This window comes from Poeciliopsis prolifica, unplaced genomic scaffold (genome assembly GCF_027474105.1).
Source record: "Poeciliopsis prolifica strain line A6 unplaced genomic scaffold, Auburn_PproV2 SCAFFOLD003, whole genome shotgun sequence".
Taxonomy (NCBI): Eukaryota; Metazoa; Chordata; class Actinopteri; order Cyprinodontiformes; family Poeciliidae; genus Poeciliopsis; species Poeciliopsis prolifica.
The window spans coordinates 9,929,901-9,946,392 of record NW_026562378.1 but is presented as its reverse complement, the minus strand read 5'-3'; positions in this window follow the sequence as shown (position 1 = coordinate 9,946,392).

Here is a 16,492-nt window from a genome sequence, read left to right as displayed (position 1 = left end):
TGTAAAGCTCTTCCCTCGCCTCCTAAGTTTTAAGAAAGTCATTGTATTTGGTTCTTCCACCCACCCACTAATCTCTGTATATTAGCTCTCAGGAAGGAAAAAGTCTCTCCCTGAGCTCTGGTGTTTTAATATCTGTCATCTTCATCCTGTGCTCCATTCCTCTGCTTCCTCTTCTCTTTTTTGGGCTTTCTGTTTCCTCTCGTCGTCATATTTCACTCCTTTGTTTGACTCCTCTGTCCTCGTCTCCGTTTGCTCTATCGGTCCTCGTCAACGAGGAGTGCTGGACAACACTGTGTGTGTGTGCGTGTGTGTGTGCGCGCAAATTTGCGTGTGTGTAGTTCCAATGCTGGTGATGAGGGCGACACCATTTAGTGTTTTGTCTCAGCGTGTCTTCATTCAGCTCCTCGCTTTTTGTCAGAGCTACCCAGGTTTCTTGACGTTCCATGTAAACACACTGATTACAGCTCGAGCTGTGGGACCTTGGTGTGTGTGGGTATTTTCTTTGCGGTGTTTCGCTCTAGCATGTGAAAGTGCAATGTCTAAAGCACACCTGCGTTTGAGTTTTTGTTCTCTGGCAGTAGCCTTCAGCAGCCTATCACTTCCAATGCATTTGGTCTCCAACACAAAGACTCACCCGTTTCAACTTAATCCCTCATATCAGTTAATCACACTTTGGTTTTCATCACTGTCAAGGCTTACCTGACAGCATCATCTTACTGGATAAAGTGGCTCTCAAATGTGACCATGTATATAATACTGTAATAAATAATTTCTCAATATTCTCCACACACAGTATTTTCTATTTCTGTGTGTAAAAATAATGTGATGGTCAGAGTAAATAGTATGTCGAAGTTGCCACATGCAGAAGTATATTTGATTCTTGTCATATTCTGTGCTGTTGGTTTAAATTTGACAGTGCATGGATTTCTGTGTACAGGCAGATTTTACAATAAATATTTTTAAAGTGTTTCTGGCTGCAGTAACGTGTAGACTTTTGAACTTCTGTTTCCAAATAAACAAAAAAAGAAAAGTTGGATTTTCCATTTCTATCGATGGAAGATTTTAAGTTTCAAGTTTAGACTTGACAGAATAAGTTTGAGTTTGAGGGTGGACATATCAGCAAATATGAAGACTGAAAGATTTCTTTCAGCAAAGTTTTATTTCAGTGATGTTCAAATTCTTGCAAATATGTGTATCCTCCTGAGACCGATCATTTCACCGTCGTTGGTGTTGTTCTGTGGACTTGCGGGATCCTTCAACTCTGTCCAGAATGCTTTCAATAAGATTTTTGAGAGTGATGTTTACAAGTAACATCTAAAGAATGTAAAGTTTTGTAATACTTGGGATATTTAAGTTACTAATAATAAATAATAAAAAGACAACATGAAAAACATTTGAAAGCAAATACCTGCAGAAGCATGCCCTGATAAAAAAGTTTGAAATTTACGTTTCGTTTTTATGGTGACAGTCATGAGATTCACGTGACATATTATATAAGTGAAAGCTCTTATAAAATGCACTTTTCTGTCATTTGGCGTTGTGGCGGAGAATCTAGGATGGATATTTTAAAAAGGAAAATAAACATGTATGTATTCAATTTGAAAATGTATGTAAAAATGTGACTTATTATGATGATTCAAGTTTTCATTAGGGTTACGTCTGTTCATCTGCTCTTACTCTCTGTAAAGATCTTTATGTACAACTTGGACACAGAAATATATAAAGTTTGATTTGATATCTCCACAAATCCCAAAATTATGAAGAGGAAAAAACTATTGTTTCATTTTATGACATCTTTTGAATTTAGAGTTTCACTTTGATTTAACTTTTTAGATTTAATAACCAAAATTAGTTGACAAAAAAAAAAAATCATTATCATTATATGCAGACTCTGTTAATTATGGTTCACTGTCAGGTGACTTTAAGTGAGGGAAGAAATCTGGGATAATGACCGGCTCAGAGTGACTGCGCCTTAAAATCAAACTAATTCTACAAGCGCGATTTGACTGGTTTCCCACACAATCCAAGCACATGAAAAGACAGACGGATAAATAAATAAGTACCTCCTCTAAATGTGAAATAGCATCAACCAAAAAGCATTACTTCCTAGAAGAGTGAGTGCTTTTAGGGATTTCTTTTGTCTTTTTTTTTTTCTCCCCTCAAGTTAAAAAGACACGAACAAGGTATTTATGTACACACGCATGTACGCACACACACATACACGAAAACACACAAATGCTCAAGTTGGCCGGGGCCAACGTAACAATGCAAAATGGAAAAAAAAGAAAAGAAAGGAAAGTAAAAAAAAAAAAAAACCACGAGCTTCTGTATTGAGCGTGACAAAAGATGTCTGTAAATGAACAGAGTAAACCACAGCAAATGAAGAGATGCATCAAGGTGGAGGAGGCCGACTGATAGATGAATGGAAGCAAAAAGGGTGAAACTGGGAGAGGCTGATTTGCGTAATGCTATCGTGGAAATTGACTTTTAACTGAAATATTCAATTTTCATACTCCTGCAGGTGAGAGAGCACAAGAGCCTGGGCTTTTTCGGTTAATAAAAATAACAAAATAATGTACTTGACACATCAAAGCAAATAGAAAAATGAGAACGGCCGAGCTTTTGGAGAGCGGAGACACAACTCGGCTGCACACAAACAAGGTGTCTTCACTGACAAGGCTGGGAGAATCAGTTTCCACTTTGGCCTTTCAGGATTTACAACAGCAGGAACACACTAAATGTGAACAGTGATGCCCAGATGGGGAAAATGAAAAGAATGGGGTTCTAATTATCCTTTTCACAATCAAGTAAATGTGTTCAATGTGAAGAGTTAACCACAATTCTTCTCAGAGCTGACCATTAACAGATTATAAAAGTTAAAAGAGCAACTAAAAGATCAATTTAAATACTCCTAGATTGTTAATGTAGCTTTCAAACATCCAGCAGCCACTAATTATTGTTTAGAGTACAGCATAACTCCTGCTGCAGAGCAATATTTCAGATAATTCAAACTGATAACTATTTAGTTTATTCATCTTTTGACTTTAGTTGGATTTCATAGTTTGTTAACGTTTGTGAAAATCGGTCGTTATTGTTATCACACCTTGCAGTACAATATTGAGATGTCAAGTTTAATGCAGCGCTCCTGAAGGGTTTGGCATTTTTCAAAGGAAAACTACAAAAAAACAGGCACATGAATACTGCTACATCAGAAAGGTTATTTAATTATTAATGTTTTTATTTCGTGAGGAGGAACTAATGGAAGTACAGAACATTTTTCCAGTTTCAAATGAGTAAATCTTTGAGTTTAAAACAACCAAGGACAAAAAGAGACAAATTACAGAAACTGAGGCAGGAGAAAAGGTTGAACATCAAAAATTTATTGACTAAATTCTTACCCAGATAAGTTCCAATAAAGAGTTATGTCACATGATTACACATTTTTCCTCAGATGGTTCAGTTGCCTTGTCATTTACAGTGTAAAATTGATGACAGACTTTCGACTGTGACTGCAGCATATTTAGCCTCCTGTAAAGCAAAACTATGAGGGCTTTGCAGACTACACTGTGGCAGTGGAGCAACTTCACTGCATTGCTCACAAAAACCCAGTCATGATAAAAAATGGATAAACTCAGTGCCTATGCACCAAGCATAGTTACTGTTACCAAAATGTTACCTTTTACTGTTACCTTTTCTGATTTATTTTTATTCGTTATGATAGAACGTTTTACGTGAGGGGATTTGCTGCCCCTGGACACAGTGGCTCCCTTAGTGAAGAGCCACAGTACACATATCCGAAACCACTACTTGTCTACGAGAAACAAAGAACAAAGTGCATTTTGTCAGAAAACTCTCAGAAATTTTATTTGGTTGGCCTTTTAGCCACACAGGCTACATTCACTATGTGCCCTTACAAATGAAAGAACTCAGATCTCAATGTAAAACACCATTTCTGATATTCAGATTTGTATTACACTGCTAGAAGTCAAGTAGCTCTTAACATTTACAGTATATTCTCCTTTTACAATAAATTAGAATGGAAAAAAAATACAGAAAGCATGTAAGGACAAATGACTGAAATTACTACAATGTTATTGAGCAACTTTCAACTTAAAGCTGAAACCAGAAGGACAAACTTGTGGGACATTTACTGATTTATTTCCACAGGCTTTGAGTTGATTTATCTTTTACACAGTAGAGCTAATGTTTTCCTCTCCAAGCACTGAATGTACTGCGAGATACAGGACTTGTCACTGATCCGTCGCTGGCTCTCCATAAAGCTGTGAATTAATCCACACTGACTCACAACAACAGGCCGTTCGGAATAACAAAGCATAAAAGTATTTGTTTTTCAGAACTTGGGGATAAGGTCCAAGCAGTCAATAAAAGCATGGTCAAACTCACAAAAAACACTTCAGCTCTTTACAAGACATGGAGCAGTTCCTAGACTGGTTTCAGAGCTGCTTAAATACCAATCCAGACTGGGGTTCTTCACCCCTATGGAGCACATTTAGATCACAAATGGATGGATGAAAATCTTATGTTGAGTAAAAAATGTAAAACATCTAGACGAGAAAAAAAGTTGAGTTATGGAAGATAATGTGCGCAGGCTGTCCATCCGGGTACAAGTTTTTTCTTCTGGTCTGTCTGAACATCAAAACTTGTTTCCTTTACTTTGGATTGTTTGATGTTTTAAAAACATACACAAACTAAGATGTAAAACCAGACTTTCAAAGGTGAAATGAAAAGCTACATGACTGAATCTAATCTATCTATAAAGGAAAAAAAAAAGTCATTTTGAGAGTTCTGCCTTTTTTTAAAGTATTGTATTTTTTCCAGGCTATAAAATGACACTGATTGTTCCATTTTTTTTAGAGCACAATCAGTGTCAGATTGAGAAGTATGATGGTATGATGTTGTTTGCTAATTGCTGCTGCTAGTCTTGAGGAGCTGTGAAGCGCTCATAAAGCTGTGTGAGGGAGCCTCAAGGTGGAGCGGGTGGAGCAGGGTGGAGCTCCACCCTCTTTGGGTAAACAGAACTTTGCTTTTGTATGAGCAGGCCTTTAGGCACCCCTGCATGGTTGCTATAGGTGAATCAGGAATTTATTATATGTACATCAAAGAATTAAAGGAATACTACAGGTATGTTTTTGATGAGGGAAGAACATTTTAGCATGATATGAAAATAAAAAAAACGTTCATTTTACACATCACCACCCTTTACGAAGAATTTAATGTTACCCATGCAGAACAAAGTAAAAAGTTGTGCCTCTCTGCAGCTTGCCTCCACGTCCCCTCCTTTCTGGTTTCTTCGTTTTATGCACCTCTCCACACGGCATCTCTCACCCGCTGCACTTTCCTCTCCGCTTGTTTACAGTAAGCAGGTCCAAGTGGGATAGTTTTACCTTTTATGGCCATTCTTCATCCGCGGTAAAAGTGCACTAATACAATGGCATGTTGCCCTCCTCCTCCTCCTCATCCTGTCCTCCCCAGTGGAGGTGCTCAGGATGAGTGTGTGCGTGTGTGCGCGGCGTCGATCGCGACGTGCCGCGAGACGTGGGGTTTCTGTGGTGCGTTAAAAGCGGCTTTTAAAATCATCTCACCCGTCCGTGGAGACAGATAGTAGCTGAGGCAGAGGTTTGTTTTGAATGTCTGGCTGCATAAAAAGCTCCTCTCACAAGTGTTTAGGTTAGACTAGAGGTCTGTAGATGTGACACACACCCAAAGCAGGTAGGTGTTATTGAGGAAAGCCTGCTGTGAGCACATCCAAGTATTCAACGGCTGGATAAGTGTGAGTGTGAGAGAGGAATATGACATGAAGCATTGTGCAGGCCTGTTGGGAAAGAGCAGGAAATGCCATTTTTCCAAGCAATGTTAATTAATATGTGACCACAGCATTAAGGTCCTGTCTTACTTAAGCTCTCTAATTCTACTTTTCAAAATGTAGTGTCAATTTAAACCTTCTCTGCTGATGCTCTGTGCAACCCAGTTCATTGGTTTGTCACTGGCACTCTACTCTAAAATTGGAAATAAAAGCTTATAATGATAATCAATGCATCTGTGTCTTGTTTATGTGTCTCTGTAGGGTGCAGCATTATGGGCAAAGGTTAGTGAAAAATGTGCTGTGATCTGACCTCCACAGGTTATGAATTGTTGGCATGTGTGTTTGTGTGTAAGCTCTGGAATGCCAGGGTCAAGGGCCTGAGAAACAGCCGTGTACAAACAAACACGAGCTCGTCTTTCCCTGCTGCCCTCCTCCGGCCTCTATCACTCACATGGAAAAAACATCTCTCGCACACAGAGCAGCAGTGTGGCTGCATGGGCGCAGTATTTATTATCTCAGTGTTAACTAACAGCGATGCCCTATCTGAAGTTCTGTAATCAGATTTACCTTGCTGTGTTTTTCTTTCCTTTCACTGAGCTCTCGTCTTCTTTCCTGTCCTCCATCAATGTTGTTTTTCTTCCATGAGTGGTCTGCAAAAGACAAAGGTCTGATCAAATCTTTCTTGCTTTAATTTAGCTGGGTTGCAAAGTATTTCTAATGTTTTGAACCTTTCCCACATTTTTTTTGAGTCACTATGATGAACTTCAAGGAATATTTGGGATTTTTACGTGACAGACCAAGATCCACATATTAAGATTTTCTTCATTTGTCTTGGCTCGCTTAGATTGTACGAAAAAAGTGTGAAAATCTATTTCCACAGTTTTAGTTTGGGTTTAGGTCTGGACTTTGCAGCATTCTAAGGCATGAAAATGTTTTTTGTCTAAACCATTATTGTACTTCTTGCTTCATATTTTGAGTTGCTGTCCCGTGTGAAGGACATCGTCCTTGATCAGTGTTCTTGTCAGGGCTGATGGGATAATTGGCACAGAAACATGTTGCCACCCCCATGTTTCAATGTGAGGATGGTCTGCAGGTCAGTCTTCCGTGATACATAGTCTCATCTCTCTGTTGCTTCTTCTGTCCCCTATGTGGTCCGTGGCAAGCAGCAAACATACTACTTTGCCTTTCTTTCAACAATGACTCTTCTCTTGATGCTCTTTTGGGTAGGCCAAATTTGTGGAGTCCACAACTAATACCTTTTCTGTTCCAGAGTCATTAAAGTTTGAAAGATGACAAAAAGTGAAAAACTTACAGTACTATAAATATTTCCTCAAGGCCGTGTAACTTTTTCTTTCTTTTTTTTCTTATTATTTTGTAGTTTTTCTTGTTTCCTGGGGAACAGAAGTGAATTGGAATCTGCCCTCAACACCATTGCTCTACCTGAGGGCTGTTTCACCCTTACCTATGGGGGTGGTGCACCTTGCTGTGGGGTGTGTGTACATATGCAGAACCTCAAAACATAAACTGTTACATCTCTGGTCCCCACTGAGCAAGTGAAGTCTCTGCGGCATCATTGAGAAAGACTGTTTTTCCCTGCAGAGCAGAGGTCGCAACCTGCTTTCAAGTCTGATTCAGTCTTACGATTGCTGGTTTTGCCTTTTATGTGTTTCCTGTTCTCTCCTGGCACTGTACGCTTTGGGACTTGGAGGCAGAAAAACACTATGCAATCATGTATGTGTACAGTCATTATCTTATGACATAAGCCCAGAGGAGAAAACTTCCTTGGTAAATGGCAGCGGTTTGTATCTGTTTCTGTTTGTGTGCGTTGGTAGCTCGTTTTAGCTGCAATCTTTGCTCGCAATGAAACTTCTTGTTCTGTTTTGGGAAGGAAAAAAACTAAAAATGTCCCCTCTGCGTTGGTTTGAAGTGACCTTAGAGTGCCAGCCACAAACTCCTCTTATGGTAGTGTTATTGGCCATCTGTACAGTGCTCTGTGCGGACGTCCATGTGGGCCATGCCACTTTATTTTCCCCTCCAGGTTTTAAAGCCTTACATGGAGCCAAACAGACACCAGAAACCACATGGAAGTTCCCCAGACAGGTTTTTGTTGTGTGTGCGTACATCTGTGTGTCACTCTGTGCCTTAGCATACACAAACCTTGGAGGCCTATGGGTGAAGGCTAACATATCAAAGGTTCAGCCACCAGGGATTAAGTATCACTTCCCTGCTAAAGAAGGCTTGTGGCTCATGTTTAGAAGTTGCAACAATAGGTGGCAGAACATTAGACCGTCACTAGAGGGCTGAAATCCAGTCTGCTCTGCCCTGAAGTACATTTGTTTTAATCTCTCCAGTTTAAATTTTATGAGCCTTGCTACTGCCAAGATCTGAGACCTGTCTCATACCATCCTGCTTGTACTTTTTCTCTTTTTTTTTTTCACCTGGCCTTCACTTGTTTTTGATCTGTCTTTCAATACTAAGACACATGTCTGGAAATGAAAGACAGGCAGGCAGGAGGGAATAAAAAAAACAAAAGGAGAGCTACTCAGCTGCCCCCGTTCACTCTCGGCCCCCTCACCTCCTCTTTCTCAACCTCCCCTCCAGGGAATGTTTTGGGGCCCAGCTCATATTTTGTTTGCACAATGCATTCCTGCAGGCTCTTTATTTATGTCAATCTTCCTTTTGATCAGAGTCCGGTTACCACCAGTTACCCACTCACTGCTCCTGTGAGTGAAGGAACCCACCTGTGATACAGGACTGTGTGTGCCTGTGTGTGTGTGTAAAAAAAAAAAGTCTGGGGCCTTCGTCCCAGGGCAAGTTTACCATCAATTAATATGGCTAAATGATTCCCTCACATGGTAAAGTATTTATGTAAGGTGATCTGGCTGGCGGTGGAGCTAAAGACATCTGGCTGTGATCTACATCCCAGATGGCCCTACCTGCACTGCACATACACACAAAGAGAGGGTCTGCATGTGGGGAAGTGGGCTTTTGTGTGTGAGTTTATTGTGTCAACTGTGTGTCTGTGTGCTGTCCATTTTAGGCATTAGTGTTGCTGTTAAAAAGAAAGAGGCATCAGAGTTCAGGCAGCAGCGAGATCCACATACACACTGCTGGGAGCAGAGGTCATGCATGCCTGATTTTCTGGCTTTGTGGGAAAAAAAAGCACTGGAAAAATGAAAACTTAATAGATCCAGATTTTAAAAACGGAACAGTCTGAGCACAATTTCCAAAAATACTCATTTACAGATTTGGACAAATTGCTGCATCATTGTTTATATAGTTTTCCTAACAGTTCATTGCTGAATAACTGATTGTATTATTAAAATATATTTCTTCTTTTCTGTATGACAGATGTGGGATACAGCAAGATGATACCAAGTAAATACAGGGACAGTACAGCTAATATAGATTTTTTTTATTTTATTATTATTTAAGTTTAATATATAATCAAACTTCTGATCTTCAGGGATTTTTGTAGTTAAACAGAATTTAGACCAAAACAATATTTTTTTTTTTTTTTTTTTTTTTTTTTTACATATTTGTTAAAGCTGTCACCATGTCCTTACAGTAGAAAAATAAAAAATTAAGCTCTTCCACCATCTCCCAGTGCTGCCATTGACATCTGAAGAAATCCACTGCCACCAGTCAAAAACACCCAATCAGAGCCAGGAGGAAGGTTTCAGTGCTGCCAATCACCACATGTACACACTGCCTACAGTGTAATGGCGGAGAAACAACTCACCATTCAGGAAAACAGTCTATCAGCCATCAGGCGTACTGACTAGCCTGAGCGTTCATGACAGGCGCTGCTGATGGGGAGAAGCTGTAGTGCAGCTTACAAAGATACAAACCCCACCTGCAAAGATATCTACAAAATACTTGAATAATATAACCATGATAAATAGAAAAAATATAAGTTATGTGCATAATGCATATTTTGCAAACATAAAATGAAAAATATAAGATTTGAAAACTAATCTGGTTATAAGATTTCTGAACTAAGTTTTGACTGCATCTGGACAAATCTGTTTTCAGACATTTCATTTGAAACTGGTTATAAAGTAAATGACACAACAAGGTGTAACAAAAGATAATCTTGTAGGCTCTCAATATGTTGTAGTTTCTGATCTACCAGTGTTCTGGGGAACAGATGCACAATGGTGCCTTCTAAGGGCCCAAGTGTGTCTAGCCTAAATCAATTGTTACCACAATTATATATTCTCAGGACAATATATAAAAAAAAAATCAGTGTCCAAGGTCCAAATCAATGTAATTTATTCTCACTCAGAGCCATCTTTTAACCACTGAGATGACAGAAAAGAGAAATAGAAATATTGGCTATTATATGATAGCATACAGCTCTTACAAACATAGCAAGGTTCCTTGAATTTAACCAGAGTTTTCACTATCTGCTTTCTATAGATAGATGTGAGAAAAGCAGTGCATCGATATTTTTTGATCATGGTTTCCTGGATTGTTCTATAGATCATGAGGGATGTTGGGGTTTAACCATCCGTCAGGTACAGTGGACCCCCAGTAATTGTGAGGACTGGGGATCACAGCTGGCCATGAATAACTAAAATCTGCAAATACTTGAAATCCTCTCTAACAATGCTTAGAAAAGCTAATTTTAATAGTTCAAATATCTTAATACACACAGTGGAAATTGTCTTAGAGCCAATGCAAAAGCTAATATCTATATAGTTGTCCTATTCGCTTCTTTTGAGGCTACAGCCAGTCAGCAGCAAGGAAAATAAATCCGCTATTGGCTTAACTGCTTTGCAAACGCCAACCAGTAGTATCAGATTGCATTGCGCCTCTGCATTTCACCTCTCCAAACTGCATTTTGCTTAATATATTTTACATGTGGTCTGTAAAATAAAAATAAAAATCTGCAAATAGGTGGATTTTCAGAAAAATCATTAGTCAACATAGATTTATCATTATCTCAGATTTTCCATTCCACATTAATCAAATGCTGCACTCTTATACTTAATGAACACCATTTTATACTTAATATAACTCAATTTATTGGAATCTTGTCGATATGTTTACATATTAAACAACGAGAACAAATCATTTATTCTTAATACATGGTCTTTAGTTTTTGATTATGCAAGTTCTGACAATAAAATGTCATGCAAAAGTTAAAAGTGCTTAATAAGTGCTGCAGATATGGGAGGGGAGGGGATTAATCTGTGCCAGCTGCTCAGCACAAACCAGTTGATGTCTGTGGTTGAACTGGGCATTTCCCCAGTGTGAAAGTATGGCTTGTGTAAACGTGAGGGGGGTGTTGCTGAAAAAAGAAAAAAAAACCGGTTTGCTCGTCAACTTTCCCTAGGAGGATGTAGATGAAAATACATGAGTAAACATGACATTAATTTTGATTTGCTCACCCTCATGGGTGATGTTGGTCCAAAAGGCCATTCTTGACTTTAAGAGATGAACGAATATTTCCCAGAAATGAACCCTCTCTCTTCTTGTTCTTCTTCTACCCCTCCTCTCCATCTTTTCCTCCTGAAGGAGCCCTCGAGAGATGTGTGTACCCTCTCGCTGCCCGTATCCAAATAATTAATCCAAAGCAATTACTCTCCTCCTTCATCTGTCCGTCGGCCCGCTAACAAAACATTTCGACACGTGTCCTCATCACTCCCCTTTAATTAAGGGAGAACTATTTATCACTCCCCTTTAATTATCCTAGCCTGTTTATCAGTCTGCCTTTAATGGAAAAGGCACCGGAGAGATACTCGCACAAACACACCCCGCTATGCTTTCCTCGCTTCTGCCAGTTTTGAACTCCACCGAAAAAAATAAATAAAATAAAATAATAAAACACACACAAAACAATTAGTCAAAGAAAGCAGGAAAACAGGGAATTTAAAAGAGGGGAACTTTGCGAGGCTGAGAGAGAGATAGAAGTTGTTGTTTTTCTTCCTCTCCTGGCAATCACGGTGATGGCCACACTCGCGCGCTCCGCTGTGCTTTTGTTCCCCCCGCTGAAAGCTTCCGCAGACTCCACGCGGTTCACACTGAGTTCAAACACGCACACATGCTTGCGCACACTAGCCGAGATCAAACGCACCTCCACAATAGTTCCTTTGTGTTCAGTAACCATGGTTTCTGTCAGGTTTAATGCCTAGCAACATGTGTCACGGGGCAACCACTCACCGGGGAGGGGAGGATACTTCAGAACGGCGTAAAGTGTTTGACCACAAAACAAATTTAACTGTCGTGACACTGGATTAGAGATTCCGAATTGAGACGTAGCACTGGGAGTTTCTTTTTCCCAGTGACGAGTTTAATAACTACGGCAAGTTCACATCCCTGCGAGGCGAGAGAGATAGAAGTTGTTGTTTTTCTTCTTCTCCTGGCAATCAGGGTGCTGTGGCCATTCCGCCCTGACTGTTTGCGGGCGCCTTGTTGCTGCCTTTATACCTGGACACGTCCATCTCTCTGTAACCAGCTCAGACAGGCCAAAAGTCTCAGGAGAACAGAGGCAGGGTTCCAGCATCGCCTCCAGATGCAGAGCTCCTCCCCCCTGGACCCAGAACTCACCGCTCCTTCTGAAAGCTGCCTCAGCCTGGGAGCAATTTGGTGGATGTAAATTGTAACCCCCACATGCGGCGAGCAACTAGTTAAATTTCACACATACACATATGGACAAACACACAGACACAAACAAGCAGCTGGTAGGGTCAGAAGTCTGGGTGTCACACCCTGTCATTGCAGATTAAGTTATGCAAAGTGAGGTGGTCAGGCAGCCAACCCCTGGGGCTTAACAAGCAGGAAACGCTAATTGGGTCGGCTTGCTGATTGCCATAATTGCTACTGTGTGTGTATGCGCGTATGCGTAAACGCTTGTGTGTTGGTGCCTGTGTGAGTGAGAGAGATGGAGAGGGAAAGGAAGCTTGTTCACTGAGCTCTCCGAGAAAGACTGACTGACAAAGTTGAGGTTTGGCACCGCAGCGTTTAGGACAGCCTGCCGCTCTCTGAGGAGGGTCAAGAGCAGGTCGAAAACAAACACAATTCTTATAACAAATCGTAGCAAAGAAGCATTCATGTTATCTATTCGGGAATGAATGAAGAGGTTATAAAATAAAATTTGCCCTACTGTGTTTTATTTGTATTGAGCCACTCACTCAGGTGTCCTTGCATTACATGGGTTGTTCCACCATTGTTACATTTTTATGGATACCGCTACGGTCACATAAAGCAGAATTGAAAATATGTCACTTTTCACAAAACGTACACAATTTGAAAACCTAAATCTACAAGCAGAAAGCAGAAAATGGCGGATCAGGTACGATTTCAGCTCAGTGAGTGAATGAATTAGTGTTAGCAACACGGAAGGGCTCATTTTTACTTTAATGGAGACAACGGTGGTTTGCAAAGTTAAAAAAGACGCATATTTTCTTTGTTTAGTTGGGATCGAGGCCATTCTGTCTTCACACCAGACGTAAACCGCACCAGTTCGTCCAAAAGTGAACTGAGGCACACCTGCATAAAAGGTCCACAACAAAAGGGGAAACAGGTTCTGGTCTGTTTAAAGTGAACCAAAAGAGTCACAAGTGAATAGAGGTTTGCTAGACTAAACGAGGAGGCAAACTGCATCATGTGGATGAAGGAGCCGACAAATAAAGGAGCGAGATTAAAAGATAAATGGGGTATGAAACAATATCTCAACCTTTGAATATCTCACACAGCACTATTCAGTCCATCATCTGTAAATGTAAGATGTATGGCACAACAACAAACCTAATGCTAAATATTTGACGTGTGGCATTTAAGGAAGAGTGGGAAGAAGAAAGCCATTGTTGAAAGAAGTGCTGTTTAAAGTTTGACACATGTCCTGCAAGGGTGTTCTGCATGGAAAAAAAAGAACAAATAAGACTAAAATAAAACTTTTTGGCCGACCCCCAAAAAGCCGAGCTGCAATTGCTGTAAAAAGTGGTTTTACAAAGTGTTGACTCCCACCACATTTTGAAGATTTAAAGTTCTAAATTATGTTGAAAACTGTATATAATTTTTTTCTTCCATTTTCTAATTATTAAAAAAATAACATTAAGGTACAGTGGAATTGCAATGTGCTTTGATTAAGAGGCATGGATACTTTTGCAACACTTTCTGTTACTGTTTTCCTCGAGCTCTTGTCAAACTCGCATCCTTTCTATTTGATTTTGGCACATTTGTTCATATTATGGTCATGCTTTGTTGTTTCTTCCTCCTTTTCCTCTGTCCCAACTCTTTTTCTCCCAAATGCAACACTCTCCCACAAAGAGAGGCTTTAACCTAAACTGTCTCTGCACAAGTTTCCTAGTTAATGTGCTTTGGATGGGTACACTTGTGAAGCTGAATGAAGCAGCATCCCTCTTTTGGTCCTAATTGCCTGCTTTCATCAGCCCCTCACTGACACATACACATGCACGCAGTTGTGAATGTACACACTCTGTATGAAGTGCTAGTGCTCAGTGTGGCTAACTATGCACAGCTCCATAAGCAGCGCAGGGGCCTGTTATTCAGTTAGTCTCTGTGCAAGTGCTAGCTGCAAGCATGCAGGATTTTAGGGTTTAGTGTCCCACTGAGACAGAATAATAAGTGTATGTTTCTAATCTGTGTGCATGGCACTGTGTGTGTTTGTGCAGCAGCAGAGCTGGAGAATAATGAGTGTGTGTTGCTAATCTGGGCCCTGGGAGAGCGCCTCTCGTTGCTCCATGCAGCGTCTCAAGTCTGCGGCCTCTCTCTCTTTCTCTCCCCATTTCTTCTTTCCTCCTCTTGCTCCCTGTATGTAGGCTAATTTAGCCGCGGCTTTGATGCGTTCTCCTGCGGGCCTGCGTTTCTCATATCCAAATGCAGGGATTAGCCGGCTTTTATTCTCCAAAGCCCATCTCATCCTGTTCTCCCCTTTTTCTGTCTGCTCGCCCGTCTCCCCGACCCTCGGAAACAGTGGCAGGGACTTAACAACCTGACAACAACTGCTTTGTTGTTGTGTTTTTGTGTATCGGTTGTCAGCTGAGACTCTCAGCCCTTTGTGGGCCTGGTATTTACTTGTGCGTACTAAGGATACATGTCAATAGGGAATGGGATGGAGGGGAGATTTGCCATGGCTGACGGGAAAGGTGAGGAAGAATGGAACAGGAGTGTAATTTAACAGCTGCTATCTTGTTTTAAGATTCATTAGGAGGAATAATGAGAAATTATGTGTAACTAAGTGCCGTCTCTGGGTGACATCATGAATCTCTTTGTAGCCTTCTGAGTGAGGATATTTCTGAACGTTTGTGCGAGTGGGATGTCAGTGTACGTGTTTTTTGTGTGTGCGCGTGTGAAAGAGAGAAACGGATAAAGATGGCAGGTCTCTTGGTGATAGTCTAAATCCCTTTGTAGAGACAGGGACTGTCACTTCTGAGCGTGTGCGTGATGAAAGTGAGTGCTAAGCAGGAGACGCAGTCAGCATGCTCCCACAGAGACAACATTATACACACACACGCACACGCACACACTTAGACTGAGAAAAAGTCTCCTGATGATCTTTCAACAGATCTGCAAAAGTGGCTTAGGCAGAGAGGACGCCTCTGGGACTCTTCACAGACCCAGACACACATGCATCAGACCACAAATACATACCCACACCTTCCAAACTTCTGTGGAACTACAACGGACAGATACTTGAGAATTAAGATAAGATATAGATCTTAATGAAAGGTGCTATATGCTCAAACACCTGTTATTGCTGACTTAAAACTCAAATAAAATTCTCTAACAGGAATTTATAGAAATCAAAAATTGTGAAATGTAAACTTTCTCCAGAAAAAAGTTATTCTGAGGTTTGTGATAAGTGCATGTGTGACTCAAGCATTTATTTGCTTTTAAACGTTGATTGTGTCAGACGACACATTTTTATGCCTTCTCTTCCAACCCATTGATTATTCTTAAGGGGAACAACAAAAAAGATCCCTCTTTTTCAATTTTGCATTTCTGTTACAGTAGAAGACTCAGTGTTGTCCATTTGGCAAAAGGAAAGGATCACAAGTAAAGTGATTTTGTTCATAATTCCTTGACATCATGTTATTTTCCCTCACTGAATAAATTCAGTCAAATTAAAGGTTGGATTTTGTTTTTTGTTTTGTTTCATATCTGATGTGAAATTATGCAACTCACATAAATATGACTAAAGCAAAAAACATTGTCGTCAGTCGCCATGAATGAGTAAATCATCTGCAGGTTTGAACAACTTCTTCAGAACTCATCAGCCACGTCTATTCAACACTCAGCAGGTGTTATGGTGACATGTGCAGATGGAACTGTGCATATTGGGGATAACTAATTACAGCAGACAGGCACTCGGTTATATTTGCTCTACGTGTTGAATGAACACGTTGGAGGCAACAGTCTCCACACTCATTAAAAAACCAGGTCTATTCAAGGAAAGGCAAAAACAAGCGCACACAGAAACAACATGCATCCATCATCACTAAAACTCTTGAGCTTGCTTTTGATCCAACTAATTATAATGACTACTTAAGTGAGATAAGTGGGGTTGCTTATATGCAAATATATCCTCTTCTCTACCTTCATTAGCTCTTTTAATGATTTACCTCATCCTCTCCGATTAAATTGCTTTATCTCCACCCCAAAATCCCCCACCTCCACCCCTATCCCTGTTGTTGTTGA